This window comes from Numida meleagris, chromosome 23, assembly GCF_002078875.1.
Source record: "Numida meleagris isolate 19003 breed g44 Domestic line chromosome 23, NumMel1.0, whole genome shotgun sequence".
NCBI lineage: Eukaryota > Metazoa > Chordata > Aves > Galliformes > Numididae > Numida > Numida meleagris.
Window position 1 is genome coordinate 6,205,755 of NC_034431.1, and position 16,305 is coordinate 6,222,059.

Sequence of the window (16,305 nt, forward strand, 5' to 3'; positions counted from 1 at the left end):
GCTGGCACTGCTGCCCAGAGAGCTGTGGGTGCCCCATCCCTGCAGGCACTCAAGGCCAGGTGGGATGGGGCCCTGGGCAGCCTGAGCTGGTGTGGGGCAGCCCTGCCCATGGTCGGGTCTCTGAGGTTCCCTCCAACCTAAGTCATTCTGTAGTTCTATGTAGCAGCAACACGGAAGGCTGTTTTCTGTTTAGACAAATTAAACCTATCAGTGCAACCAACAAATAGCAGTGAAGAGGCGGCAAACCTAATAAATGTGCAAGGTCCAGACACCAAAAGAAAGAGAAATGGATTGTGCCAGACAGGGAACAAGATGAAGCATGATGGGATGGAATTAAGCCTGGGAAAACATTTGGAGTGAACGACCCCGGAGCATGCTGATGAGCTGCTCTGACACGGTGCATCCCAAGCTGAATTATGGTCTGTCTGGTTATGCTTTGAGAGTCACGTTCATGCTTACACAAGCACTCCAGAAAGGTTTCTTTGGATGTCAAAGTGGGAATTATGCACCCTGGAACTCTGTCTGTGTAGAAAAATAGTATTCAGAAAATAAAATTGATCTGTTTCCTCAAATGAAAGGAAGAACTGTTATTGTCTGAGATGCAGAGAAAAAAGTTTACTGCAAACCCATCCTCAGAGGTATAAATAAATGGGCCTAACCACTTTCAGCTCTCATTTTTGTGATTCAGTCCCCTGCTGCCCTGTTCCTCCTCCACTATAATAGCTGCAGGATTAAAAAGCTGCAAAAGAAGGAACACTGGAATTGAGTTTCCCTGGCACCATAGCAAATGCTTTCCAGAGAGAGACACACCACATATTGTATTTATTCTTTGAACTCCTTGGCACATTGGCATTTGACACCTTGACCAAATATCATTTTCCCAAGGAGGAATGAGCTCTAAGTTTGAGCATATCGGAGAAAATCTATGTACTTTCTTGTAGGAAGGGCAGAGATGAGCAATAGAGTAAATTGAGATTCTTTATCCATATGGCTTCTAAGTGGCCACATTGCAGCCACAGCAGTCCAGCAGCTCGTTCAAAAAGCTCTAGGAAGACTGAGTGTTTTCCAGTTCTGACACACACTAATACACATTTTCTCTCTATTTTGTTTATGCTGTGTAACCCATGGGTATTGCGCACACAAGCAGTTCAGCAGAGGGCGTTTCACTTCATCCAAGGTCAGAATTTTTTTCTGGCCAAAGAATTTTTCTTAATGCTGAGACATTACTATTTGCCCTGCTGATGCACATGAAGTTGGGCTTGTCAGATCTAATTGATTTGCAGTTCTTTTGGTCAGAGGGTGAGCTAAACTTAAATTCCAGAGGGGAAAGGTTAGTTCAATACCCTTCTCCTTTATCATGTCTTCTCTCTCACCGCTCAAAGAGAGAAAGGTGCTTCCTCAACTCATTTACAGTACAGCACTTTGCCACTCCTAATAAGTATATTTTAGTCCATTTTCACTTCATTTACTGTACTTGTGTCAGAACTAATGCGTTTGTCACAACAATATGGGATTCCCAGCCCCTATGTGATGAACCAAAACCAGGAGGAGACTGGCAGCTCCTGGAAATGGCTTCTGAAGAGACCCCACTTCACCATTACCTACTTGCTACAACATTTTAACTCCCATTTTTAGCAGTTTCCATTCATTCAGCATTTCATCACACACACAGCTTTATTTACCATTGTCAGAGATGTAAAATTGTAAGAGAAAAGGTACCAGAAAGACAGCAGAAAGAAGGCACAGGGGTTGGCACAGTGCAGCAGTTACAGTGGCCAGGACTGCTCTGAACTCCCTTGGGCTTTAAAATGCGAAGACATTAGAATTGTTGCAATGCTTTTGGATGCACAGTCCTTCCTAATGAGGATACTTCTGATCTTATATCAGTGTTCTCAGGTTCAAATTTCTGCTCAGGGTAAAAACAGATCACCAAAATCACAGGACATTTTCCCCCCTTCACTTATTTAACAGTTCACTTCAGCGTCCCTGATCCTGTTCTTGACCTTCGTGTTTGTACACAGTCTTTGCTCCTTTTGGTCATTCTCCCTCTTCTGTTTGTTCCAGCAACTCTTCTGTTCATCCTTACAGGCATCACCTCCTATTTTCCGTGTTTGCACTCCTCACCCCTTCGTTTTCAGGTGATGTTACAGACACTGCTATTGTCAGATCTCCTTGACAAGTCATCACATTAGACTGTCTTCGGAGATGACAATCAGAGGACTTGGAAGGACCTCCTGAGTCTGTGATCTGCTCTGTACAAACCCTTCCTGAGGGATGTCTGCACAACCTGTGTTAAACCCAATGCAAACACGTCAGTAAGGAGTCTGTGCAGGATTCATGCAGACTGCTGAGCCCTAGAGGCAGAGCTTTTTGGGACTCTCTTCCCACCCTACCCAGCTTTCTTGTTCAAAAATAGCTTTGAAAACTGTGCTTCCCCTGTCTGTGCAAGTAGGACGAGTCTCCAGAGAAGGTGATGCTCTCAGACAAGCCCTGCAAATTCCCATCGTTGCCATGAAAACTGCACATCCATTCTATTTTGTCAAATGTTAATTGCCTTCTTAAAGTATAGCTTTTACCACCCCCACAGCTTTACACACTAAAAGCTCTTTTATGTATAAACAAAATCTGTTTCGCTTTTGGGTGGGTTTTAATTGAAAAAAAAAATAAAAATAAAAAGCACTTACTATTCCACGCTCTGCCCAGCAGAGAACAGGATGGAGTCTCCTCCAGTGATAAAGAAAGTACAACATAACTAAGATCACCAGACTAGCCAGATCTCACAGAGGTTTGGGGTCATGTAGCATGGAATCATAGAATGGTTTGAGTTGGAGGGGACCCTCAGAGGCCATCTGGTGCCACTCCCTGCAGTGCACAGGGACACCCACAGCTCCATCAGTGCTCACAGCCCCGTCCAGCCTGACCTTGGCTGTCTGCAGGGACGGGGCACCACCGCCTCTCTGGGCAACCTGTGCCAGTGCCTCACCACCCTTAGTGCCAAACCTTTTTCCTTATATTAGCATCCCCTTGAGCCTGACATGAGGCGCTGGCTTGGTGCAACCGATGCTCAGTACCAGACCCTCTCCATCACACTGTAAATATTTGCATTGCAGAGAAAGATTCAACAGAATTCAGAGCCTGGGCAGTCAGAGCATTAATCAGGCTGCAGAAATCGGCAGGCAAAAGCAGTGACAGGGAAGCAGGATGCCAAAAACCAGAATTAGTTCCAGGGATCAAGGGAGAAAAAAACACATTTAACATTTCACTCCTCCGGCTGCAGAGCTAATCTCCGTGCCGTTGAGGAATGTTTATGTCCCTGAGTTGGGGAAATGTTTGCTCTGGAAGCAGTGCCAGAATGTTTTCAAATGGGGGAATGAAAGGACAACAAATAAGTCCATTTTATAACAAAGCGAGACAGGGCTTGAAGAGATGCTGAGGGCCTCATAGGCGCATGAGTGGCCGTCTGCCAAAGACTGCAGCCATTGCCCTGCAAGAGTTCAGTTAGTGCAGGAGCAGTGTTAGGGAGGGCTCAAAGCTGCAGAATTTGGCTTCCATGCTAATGCCCTCTGTGCCCATCCCCACAGCAGAGTGGTGCTCAGCACAGCCCCTGTGCACCGTCTCCCAGCCCTGATGGACAGCACAGGGCCTCAGCACCTCTGCGCCATGTTAGGGATCCGTAGGAGTGCAAAATGCACTTTGGGTATTGTCAATAATATTTGTCTTTTTCAGGTGCGCTGGCTCTATTATGTTAATTGCTTCCCTCTCTACATGTTATTTTAAGGTGAGCATTAATTGATTTCTAACTGTAATCACAATTATGGTGTGTTATCCTGATTAATGGAGGGCTTGATTAACAGATAAGAAGATGCTACTGTTTTCATTTTTGGAAGAAGAGATGAAATATGTTTTTACACGATGGCTGAAGTGCTAATTTCAATGGAGAAAGCGGTGCTAATGCAAGGCGATTAATCATCTATTTTGGTAATTTACAGTACTAAATTATTACTCATGGCACAGAGTGTACTTCTGTAGAAGGAACTCAACACTGGAGGATAAGCTTCCTTGTAGATCCCACAGCAGGGGTGTCCAACTCACAGCATGGAATGTGTAGAGCTGCAGTCAGATCAGTAACTCAAAATCAGATATTCAGTTGAAAATCTGATCATGTCTCTCTACTAAACTTCTATGATCCCTCTCTTACCAGAGAGAGATGTCCCTCACTTCACAATCACACCTTATTCACGTCATCGCTTTTTGGCAGCACATACATTTGTGAACAACCATGTTCAAGGATGAAGCACAGGAGGAGTAACATTTCATCCAGCATCTCTGACCAACACCATGAGACCTCACTGGGAACTGCAGTCACTTCCACCAAACCAGACTGATGCGTTAGATTCACAACGACAAGGTCACATATCCCATGAGTTTGATGGCGTTGTTGCTCTTCTTTTTTGTGTTTTAATAAGAAATTTTAAAGATGAAAATAAATTCTGTTACTTATGTACATTAGCTATCTTATACATTTTATGAGGGCTGCTCCAAAAGTAATGCCTCCTGTTTTATGATGTCAGCCCACAATATCAGAGTCAGATGGTGGTGGTACGGCAGTAGAGGTGGAACCTTCCCACCAATATCCCATTCCATGTTGTTGCCATGTGACAGATGGCAGCAGAGGGGCAGGCTGACACAATGGTGTCTGACATGGAAGTGCAGATGAAGAAAAGGTGTGGAACTGAATTCCTCCATGCAGAAAAAACGCCACCCATTGTCATCCATCAACACTTGCTGAACATTTCTGGAGACCAAACAGTGGATGTGAGCACAGTGAGGGGTGGGTTGTGTGTTTCAGAGATGGTGATGGTGACTGTGGATCACTTTTGCTGGTGCAGGTTTTGACATGTGCAGCATGAAGGCTCTTGTTCATTGCTGGCAAAAATGTGTAGCAAATGGTGGTGGCCATGTCATAAAATAAAACTGTTTTTGTAGCTGAGTATTCGCTCTATCAAGCAGAGTTACTGTGCTCTTTGTATCAGTTGTAGTTTCCATGGAAATTAATAGGAAGCATTACTTTTGGAGCGACCACACATCCCAAGACAATTCCTCTTCACTCAGTGCAGCCCAGGCAAGCCAAACGCTTGGCCTTTCATGGCCTACAGGGTGCATCTCTCAGCACACTTACATAGCACTGGGATTTCCCTGCACTTCTGTGCGCAGTGACGGCGATCACACAGAACTGCCAGCGCTGAAAGCGCTGCAGGAGTCCAGCTCCAGGCAGGAACGGGTGCGAGGTGCGAAAGCCTCGCTGCTATCCCATCGCAAGGTCAGCCCCAGGGCCATAGTTCTTTTTCAGAGGCCATAAAATATCATAGAACCACAACTTGGAGACTCATGGCAATTTTCATTTATTTATAGCGTTTCCCTTAACTGAAATCAGGGCAGGGCCTTGGAAGAGCTGCAGGACCACAGTCATTTCAAACCTCGCATTTTCTGAGGACGCAATTTTAGAGTCAATCTTGGGAGGATTCTTATTTATTTTTTCCCTGGGCCTCAAAGGGAGAAGGCAAAGCAAGAACAGCTCAACCCTTAATTACAGGCAGCTGACTTCCAGGGGGCAGCTCTGCCACCAAAAAGGGCTCCCGCTGGCATCCCACACCTGGAAACAACCTGAGAAAGGAAACAAGAAGTGCTCGGAGGCTGACTCGGCCCCCACCAACAGACCCCATTTGCCAACAGATTCGTTCCAACTGCCTCCAAATTTGGGAAAAACAAAGCTTTGTCTTTTAAGCTAAAATTCACAGCTCAGTCTAATACAGCCAGCCCAGAGCTGCCCCGCACATCACATGGGGTCGGCAGAGCCTGCCCTTGCTAGCAGCCACGCTCCCAGGAAAAGGGTGGAAAAGCCTTTCTGACACACTGCCAGCTGCAGAGCAATGAGGGGGATGAATTCTCTGCTCCCTGCTGCTATCATTTCATGGACAGCTTCATTAGCTCAGCTCACAAGTGCAGCCTTGGCAGGGAGGCTTCATACTGACAAGAGATTTTTAGGTTTTCCATTGCAGCAGCTCTTTGCAGTCCAGTCCATGGTCCAAGTGTGCATGGTATGTATCACTGGGGAACACATCTTCCTTTAACAAATGCTGCTACTGCCTGGTAAGGGAATTCTGGGAGGATCAGAACTATTGGCAAATCCAGCTCTGTTTCATAAATAAATTAAGTAACACTTGGCAAAGAGCAGCAGCATCAGTCAGATCACTGCCTGCATGTCTGTCCCCGTACATGATGGAACTTTTTGGCTTAGGGATTAGAACCACCTCAGAGCCACCAGGTAATGTCAATCACTGCAGTTTATGAAGCAAGCAGAATTCCATTGGATTATACTGCAGCAGCACTCAGACTGAGTACCTGAACTGCTTGTCCTTACTCTTATTTGCACAGAAGTGTGCAGCAACGTGACTGAGCCGGGCAGGCAGGAGAGGGGCTGCCTTCCTCACACGGCTTCACAATGCCAAAGTCACTGGAAGCCAAGAAAACAATCACTGCAAAGAGTCTGATAAGGATGTGTACAATGGCCATGTAGAACCAGACTTATTACTCATGCTCCACTCAGTTATGTTTGCTTGGAGAAGAGTGGTGGCTCAGCACAAGACACTGGAGGAGCAGATAGACTTGTTCTGGCTCTGCCCTCATCCATTCTTCCCAGGTGCTCGTAGCACGCCTGCTGTGCCACGTGCATGTTGGCATTGTCGCGATGGGCAATGGATATGCTTGGGAGGAAAGAACAGGCAGGGAATAAACAAAACAAAACAAAAAAAAAAAGATCTTGTTTTACAATGGGCACATCTGCTGAATAGCAGCTTTGAAGCCAGACATCCTAATCACAGCTTTATGGATTGGTATTAGAGCAAAATAAAACCTCCGTTCTGCCTGAGCATAGAGAACACGGCAGGGGCAGAGCAGTCTCTTCCCTGCCATGATGCCTATTACTATTTTCAGGCCTGGCTTTTGGTTTTGGTTTGTGGGTGCTTTTTTTTTCTTTTTCCTTTTTTTCCTCTTTTTTCTTTTTTTCTTTTTTTTTTTTTTTTGGTGGGTTTTGTTTTTGGGGGGAGAGTTTTGTTGGGTTTTTTGTTTGGTTTTGGTTTATGGTTTGGGGTTTGGTTTTTTTGTTTGTTTGTTTTTTGAGATAACTCCTCTCTCTTCTCAACCAAAATCTCTCCAAGAAGAAAATATAGGGTTGTTGAAATAGAAACATTCCTCTCCAGCTTGTGATCATTTAGCCTCTCCCCTAATGCTGTTTGGGGCTCTGTCCTTAACATTCTCAGCCTCCAACTTGGAGCTGTATCTTGGCACTGCTTGCTTGGTTAAGCTTATGCATATGCTAAAGAACTGGCCTGAACTAGTGCAGTAGATTATAATCAGAAAGTATGGAGAACGTTAGGGACACTGCAGAAAATTAATAATACTGATAATGAGAGACAGCTGTGATAAGGAAAACGCTGTGTAATCCAGCAAGCATTAGAGAACCTGTCTCTACACTGCCCACCACAGCATAAACAGCAACAACTTGAGGCTTCCAGATCCAAAGGACAATAAATATGATCAGGAGAACCCCATCCTTCATCCCTATGGCTTTAAGTGAAAATGCATTACTACGTTCATAAAGACATAGCCATGCTAAGAGCTGCGTATACACGTGCTCTGCAGATGAAACCATTTTCAAGGCTATAAAGATGTCACTGGGCTTTATTTATTTGACTGTCCGTTGGGACAGGCAGTGCTCCGGTCCCTCGCTCCTGTGCTTTCTTGGTGAGTTGCCAAGAGATTTTCTGCATATTTGTGTTTTCCTTTAACTCCAGTGTGGGTTATTTCTGACAGCCCATTAGGGTGTCTGAGTGGAGGGGCACAGTTATTGTCAAACTCCACCCAGAAACAGTAAGGTCATATAGATGGGGGAAACCAAGAGTAACTGCTGAAAACATCCCCAAATGCTGCTTTGAAATTGCAGCTGTTTCTGTGTATGTATCTGCTGCTGATCTAGGCTTTATGAACACAAGTCAGTGATTTTGATGCCAAAAGGGACTATCAGATCATTCAAGCTGACCTCCATCTAACACAGGGCAAATAATCCCTTTTAGTTACTTCTTTACTGAGCCTGACAAATTGTGTTGGACAAAAGCGGATCTTTCCACAAGGCATCTGGTCCTGGAGCGATGACTTGAAGAGATGACTTTCCTCTGGCAGCTTTGTTTAAATCGTTTACCACCGGCGTTGACTGTGATATCATCAAAATAAATAATAAACCCTTATATGCTCATATTTCTTTCCTTTTGAAGGGCTCAAAGTCCTTTGCAGAGATGAGTACAGGAGGCAGCACATCCCTTCCCACTTTGGCAGCAGATATAACTTCTTCCAGTTGATGGCAACCAAAGGAGGCTGAAGTGCAAAATCTGCTGCTGTTTGATGAGCACTTGTGACTGGCATCCTTTATGTGTATGAAGCTATTATTATTATCAATTAGTCTTGAAGATAGCACCCTGCAATACATAGCATTATGAATTCAGTAACAATGTCACAGCGTGAGCTTGTTAAACCCAACTGGATCCTGATTATGCAATTGGAAAGAGGAATAGAGATTGCTCCAAAGATAAAAGCTTACAAGGGCATGCAAAAAAAAAAAAAAAAAATTAAAACAGAATTGCCTTCCCTTTCATCACCTTCCTTTAAATTAGCTTGCTTTCTCTGTATCAAAGTGTAGAAGCTTTACACTTCCAGCCTCTTTTCAAAGGCAACTGAGATGGGCGGAGAACAATATGAAAGAGTTTTTTTATTCTAATTGCTCTTTTAGGAAAGTGTCACTGGCTGGATCTATTTTTTCATTGCCAGCCCTGTTGGCATACCCACGTTTGTCATCCAGTGTGAAAGCAGGCTGGATCCCAGCATGCCATCAGGATGGGATGTGGGTGTCCGCTCGCACTAGCTGATCCAAGCAAGATCCCTGCTCCAGACTTTCGTCAGTTTCCCAGCACTGACCAAAGCAGAATGCACAGTCGAGGGCTGTCCCGCTGCAAGCACCACCACAGCAAGGAGTGTTCTCGTCATCTTGGTCCTCTGAAACTACAGACACAAACACCTTGTCTTCCAAGTGCAAGTCAGCCAGCTTCTTGTCTCTAGGTAGGCTTTGGGGTAGCAGCATCCCTTACCCACTATGCTCATCCCCTTCTGCTAGTCATGCTGGCTAATTGTAGATTGGATCACAGACTACAGTCAGATCCAGGCCCCTCCCACCCCTACCAAAGGTTCATTATGAGCCCACTACAGAGCCCTGAAGCACCTACACCCCCAGAATTGATGTCTGATTTAAATATCTGCTATTATGCAGGCTAAGTTCAGGCACAGAAGCCTGAGACACAGACTCATTAATCCTCCAACTTGTGCTGGTTCCCTTCCAAAACACATTCTAACAACGGCTGCATCACACGCTGCTCACTGACTCCCCAACCACACCCCCTAATGAAAGGAATTTAGAAATGCTCTCTTCCTATTTGCTTATAAACACTTTATTAATTTGCCTGATGATACGTTTACAACATTAGTATGCTGTTAATTTTCAACAATGCGTTCTTGAACCATCCATCCATTCTGAGAGACTGAGCTCTTAAAGATCCGACTCCATTTCATTACAGTTTATTATTGTATTTCATTCAGTATGTACAGTGCAAATTAGAAAACCTGCAAAGCTTTCCCATCATAGAAATAATTACTGCCTGGTGGCCTAGAAAGCAAAAAAGTAATCTGTGCTAATTGAAACAGTAAAATATGTGCTTCTCAGAATCAGCTTGTTCAAAACACACAGCCCCCTGAATTCGGCTCCTGTGCTCTGGATTATAAATTCTCCTCCTTTTCTATCTTTCACAGCACTTAAAAACTGGAAGTGCTGGTATTAATTATTTTAAGATTTTTTTGGCAGTCATTTCCTCTAATAAAATTCCACTCCCTAAGGGAATTATACATCACTTAATTCAACTTTTCCTGTGTTTCTTTCATGAGAGACGACATGAAAGGAAGCTGTCATTCCAGTCTATGTTCCAGCCTTCAACTCTCTCCTCTTTGAAAGTCACATCAACAGGCAACGGCCTTTCCCCTCAGCCCACTCCCACTGAGCTCTATCCAAATGGTGCAGTTGCACCCCTCTGCAGATCCTCACACCTCCTGCCTGATGCTCTGCTTCACTTTTCTCTTTGCAGAGTAAGAGACTAAACTACTTGTTTACACCCAGTGTTTTTAGCTCCCCTCTTCAGCGTGGAAGGAAGGTGCAAGCAAAGGGCAATGGCTTATGATGACAACACCATCAGGACTGCAAGAAGAAAAAAGTGCCAAGTGTGAGCTGGACCACCCTTCTCTAATGCTTTGCAGCAGGTTAACATGGTGCAGTGCCCCCAGCACTGAAATGCCTCTTGCAAGTAAATTATTTGCTAGGAAGATTTGGGGACTACTTTCCTTCTCTTTCCCTGGCAAGAATCAAGCTACTTTTGTAAGTGCTTACCTCTCACTTTCTAATATGACAGAGCTGAGCTGCGACCTGGAAAATACATAACCACTTGAAGTGAAGGCAAATAAATGGTGCTTGCAGAAAGAGCTTATTAGCATGGTGTACCACTTTCAAATAGTCACAAGAGGCAATACATTTTAAGTACTTCAAGAGAAGCACAAAATGTTTCTTGGAGGTGCTCAAACAGAACTCCAGCTGGGTATACTCAGGGTGTAGCAAGTGCAGACTGTCCGCCTTTCAGAAACCAAGGGTCAGCACATCTTCCTGTTAATCATAGAATCATTACATTTGGAAAAGACAGCCAGGATCATCCAGCCCAACTGTCCATCTACCACCAAAACTGTCCACTAAACCATGTCCCTAAATACTCTACCTACCTTTTCCTTAAACACCTCCAAGGACAGCAACTCCACCACCTCCCTGGGCAGCCTGTGCCAATGGCCACTCTTTTGAAGAATAAATTCTTTGTAATATCCAACCTGAAACTAAACAAGAGCCAGAGGGACAGTGCAGAACAGCAGTGACTAGAACATGGGACTAAAGTTCATGAAATCAGGACCCTAACTCCATCTTGCCCTTCCTTAGGGCCTCACTCATCTCACTCCTTCCTCTCACTGCAGGATATAGTGCAAATGCTTTGGGAAGAGGCTGCCCCTTACTCTGTTGCTCCAGTATTCTATATGACAGAGATTGTAGCTGCTACTGAAACACAGCTTCTAAGCGATGTTTAGAAGAGATGCTCTGAGCTTCAACTCTTGGAGTCCCCTCCCAAGCATCCTGGGAGGGTTGTGGAATTTACCAGGAGTGATGCCTCAAACCACACGAGCAACCACTTTGTCAGTCATGTTTCTTGTGAGCACTTATGGTCTAAACTAACCATGAGCACTGGCCTCTAAAGAGAACTCTATCCATTGCCAAGTTCAGAACTAAACAGCAAAATATTTGTTGTTGCGCTGCAGCCTCATACATCAACAGTAGGAAAGGAGGAAGTTCTGAGTTCTCATCCCCAGTGTTTACTTCCATATAAATATGGTCCTAATTGCAGTATCAGCTTCAAAGCCCAAAGGCCTTTATCTCCTGAGAATGCTTTGAAACCATCTTGCTTTGAAAACAGACACATTCCATCAGAAAAGCCAAGGCCACAAACCATCATTCACATCTCTGGGTGGCTTTTGTATAAAAACAAACGTTTTGGAGATGCTTGCATTGTTCCTCTGGAGGAGATGGTAAGGGATATACTCTCATTCTGTGTATAAACTATCCAATTTTTTCCACAAATATTGTTCTTTCAAGGGCTTGAAAGTGCTTCCGGCTTCCCAAAGCAGTTTATGTTTGGCTCAGCCTTTCCCCCTCACTATCTAGAAGGAGATGAGATACATACCCTCCCAAGGAGACACAAGCTTGTTATCTGTCTCAGCCACACAACCAATACCATTTTTCACACTTTGCCTCGATGTGTCATCATAGGATGACATCGTATATGGAAAACCCCAAATCTTTGCCTACAAAAGGCAAAGTGCAAAGAGCAGTGACACTGGTGGTCTCCCCAGCTCCAGCACGGTACCCGGGAGAGCAGAAGTGTGAAAATCAATGACTCAGATTTTATAGGTCCTGAGTATAAACTAATAAGAACTGGATTTTCAGCAGCTCAGATTTCAGGAAGATCTGAATGCCCTGATACAAAGTCAATTAAGCATTTTTAAAAGTCCCATCAGAGCTTGGAAAATATCATCCATAAATCTCTCTGCTGCCTCACCGGCCTTTAGGGCAGCAGCGCTGAGAAAATCAATCGATTAAAAATACAGGAGGAAGATTCAAGATTATTCAGAAAAAAATTATTCATAGCTTTGATGAGAACGTTAGTTTATCTTTCTTTCAAAATCCCCATTCCAAGGATACACATGAAGCTAAAGGGCTGAGCATCTGCTTCTCCCTGTGCTATAGAGTCCAGCACACAGCTTCTGCTCTCCAAATCTGATGTATTTCCATGGTTCTCCTCAAAGATAACTCACATTTCACCTTGAGACGCTTCAAACTGCAGCCTGAATGGCTCATGAGGAGGAACGAGCTATTACAACCAGAGTATAAAGCAGGAATGTGATAACTGGAGATTCCTACAGCCAAAAAAAAGAAAACAAAGCCTACCTAGCAGCTAAAAGGTGATGCTACATCATCATCAGTGTCAGTTCTGCCCTGCCGAGCAGCCCGGCCCATCACTCCCAGCACCCACACTGCGGTGTGCAGTGGGCACTGTGTGGGTGAAATCAGGGCATGGGGAGGGCACAGGGCAGTGCTGACTCCAGTGGGGGCCAATAACGGTGTGCACTGTGATACACTGTGATACACTGGCTAAACACAGTCCTGTGAGCAGCGAAAAATACGCAGTCATAATTTGCCATGATTTGAGTTCTGATAAATGAATTTCAGAATAGGTTGCACAATTGCTGAAAAGCTTATGTTACTTATGTACATTAGCTATCTTATATATTTTATGAGGGCTGCTCCAAAAGTAATGCCTCCTGTTTTATGATGTCAGCCCACAATATCAGAGTCAGATGGTGGTGGTATGGCAGTAGAGGTGGAACCTTCCCACCAATATCCCGTTCCATGTTGTTGTCGTGTGACAGATGGCAGCAGAGGGGCAGGCTGACACAATGGTGTCTGACATGGAAGTGCAGATGAAGCAAAGGTGTGGAATTGTATTCCTCCATGCAGAAAAAACGCCACCCATTGTCATCCATCAACACTTGCTGAACATTTCTGGAGACCAAACAGTGGATGTGAGCACAGCGAGGGGTGGGTGGTGCATTTCAGTAGTGGCAACAGTGACTGCGGGACATCTGCGGTGGCACAGCTTCTGACACGTGTGGCATGCAGGCTCTTGTTCATTGTTGGTGAGAATGCACAGCTATTGGTGGTGACTATGTTGAATAAAAGTTTTTTGGAATCATAGTATCATAGTGATTTGCAGAATCAAACTCCATAACCCAAGATTAGGTTCTAAAGCAGGTATGTTTATTACGGTGCTGCACCCACACCGGATGCGAGGGGGGTCACCGCCCTACCAAACTCGCATCACCATGGGCAGAAACGTTAGATATTTAAAAGCCAAGCTTATACATATTCAGCAGGTTTCCTGGGACCCATCTACATATTCAGCAGGTTTCCCCGGACTCATCTACATGCGTTGTAGTTCCTCCTGGTGGTCGCTGGATGAAGGCTTGAGGTCTTCCTCCCCCCTCCTGGTGGTCGCTGGATGAAGGCTCGACGTCTTCATCACTCTGCCCTTTTCACCCCACTGCTGCTTTGCAGAGTCACTCCGCCTTTGGCTGGTTCCTTGTACTGGTCCCTGCTGATAATGGAGTTTCGCCGAGTTCCTTTTCTTATCTTGCCTTACATTCTACTTACCCCAGCCCCATGCAATAGTTAACCCTTCGACTGTCTGCTCTAACTCAATAGAATTTGCAAGGTTAGAAAAGACCTCCAAGATCATTCAGTCCAACCGACCACCTATCACTAATATTTCCCCTCTAAACCATGTCCCTTAGTACAACATCTTAATGTTTTTTGAGCGTATTTGTAGCTGAGAATTTGCTCTATCAAACAATGTTACTGTGCTCTTTGTAGCTGTCGTCATTTCCATGGATATAAATGGGAGGCCGTACTTTCGGAGCTGCCTACATATATGCAGCCCAAGACAATTCCTCCTCACTCAGTGCAGCCCAGGCAAGCCCAATGGTTGGCCAGCATGCTGTGGACCCACAGCCCCGCTCTAATTTCTATATTAACTTAGGCAAAGTCAGGGAATCTGTGCTAAGTGTCCTCAGCGACAAAGCTGCCCTTCCCCTGCAGAGCCCTCGGGGCTCTCACTCCGAGCAGCCCAGTGGCAACACGTGGCTCCCATCGGAGCATCGATAAGGAGACGGCTGGGTCAAGAAGCAGCGGCCTGGGTGGGCTGAAAGTTGGCGAATCACTGCAGCCCACTCACCTCTCCCAAATGGGAGCATGACAAACACTTCCTTCCTTGCACGCCGTTGTTTCTTCCAACGTTGCGTTTTGCAGTTTTTCCCCTCTGATTTACCATTAGCCAGTCTGAAGAGCCATTACATCCTTGGATATTGAAATGAAATTCTTTGACTTTGAGCCAGTGCGAAATGATGCTCAATTAAAGTGCGGTTGGGTGCATTTGCATGCAAAAGATGTTAACAATGCAGGGAGGAGACACTGCTAAACACGGTGCTTTAAGCAAGATCAGTGACTGTCAGCACGAGACCCCTTATTTACACCCTAATTACCTAGTGCTCCAAATTACCAAGTAGGAAGAATTGCACTCCTCTTGTCACACCATGTAGATTTTGTCTTTTCAGGATTTAAAGAAGTCTAAAAATGCTTTACAGGATTTGAATACTCATTGTTTCCCTCCAAAAGCTCCTGCTGAGTCCATCAGAGGCCCAGATGCCCACTTGTGTAGCTCAGGAAATGGACAGGGGTGACTGCTCTGACCCAGCGAGAAGATGGTAGCCCGAGTTGGAAGGAGATTGCTCATTTTGGAATGAAAGGAACTCGGCGAAACTCCATTATCAGCAGGGACCAGTACAAGGAACCGGCCGAAGGCGGAGTGACTCTGCAAAGCAGCAGTGGGGTGAAAAGGGCAGAGTGATGAAGACGTCGAGCCTTCATCCAGCGACCACCAGGAGGGGGGAGGAAGACCTCGAGCCTTCATCCAGCGACCACCAGGAGGAACTACAACGCATGCGCTAGTGGGACGGACCATATGCAAAGGAATTCCTGGGAAATGATGAATATGTAGATGAGTCCGGGGAAACCTGCTGAATATGTAGATGAGTCTGGGGAAACCTGCTGAATATGTATAAGCCTGGCTTTTAAATATCTAACATTTCTGCCCATGGTGATGCGAGTTTGGTAGGGCGGTGACCCCCCTCGCATCCGGTGTGGGTGCAGCACCGTAATAAACATACCTGCTTTAGAACCTAATCTCGGGTTATGGAGTTTGATTCCACAAATCATTAGTTCTCAAAGTCTTGAGTCTGATGATGGTACAAGCATGAAATCGCTACAGAGCTGAGTTTTTTACTTGTTTCTCTCCATTTCACAAAAGGGTTATCCAGAGATTTCAGAGTCAAAGTGACCCAAGATGGACATCAGTGTTTTTTGCCATTGGTTGTGCTGCCCTTTGTGCATGGGGTCATGATGAGAATCCTAACATTCCTGAATGTGTGCTACAAATCTTCTCATGATGGTTAAGCGTTGATTTATTGGCTTTCCTGATCTATGAATGTTCAGTGGCAGCAGAATCCCAGACAGGACCACAATGTCCAGAAGCAAAAGACACTAGCTTCACTGTCATAAAAATATTTACAGGAACATATATAAAATCACTGAATGGGAATATTTAAGTTCATTCCAATTAGCACGCGTGGTCATGCAAAATTTATGTAATTCCCACTCTTTTCAAGGCAGAGACAGCACTTAAAAGCTGTGCTAAAATGTTCTAGTCACGTGTCACACTTCAGAGCAAGCATTCACCACCCATTGGCACAGCATCCATGGCACGCTGATTTTAGGGGCATGTCTCCTTTGATTTTTCCAGGGCTCCCAGTGATGTGTGGCTGTTTGGACCCATCACCACCACGCAGGAGCCTGTGCAAACTCACAGCATGATGCTTGCCATTATCTCTGGCTTCCACAAACAACTCCTGGGCTGACCTTTCAGAAAGAATCGACCCATGACAAGCAGG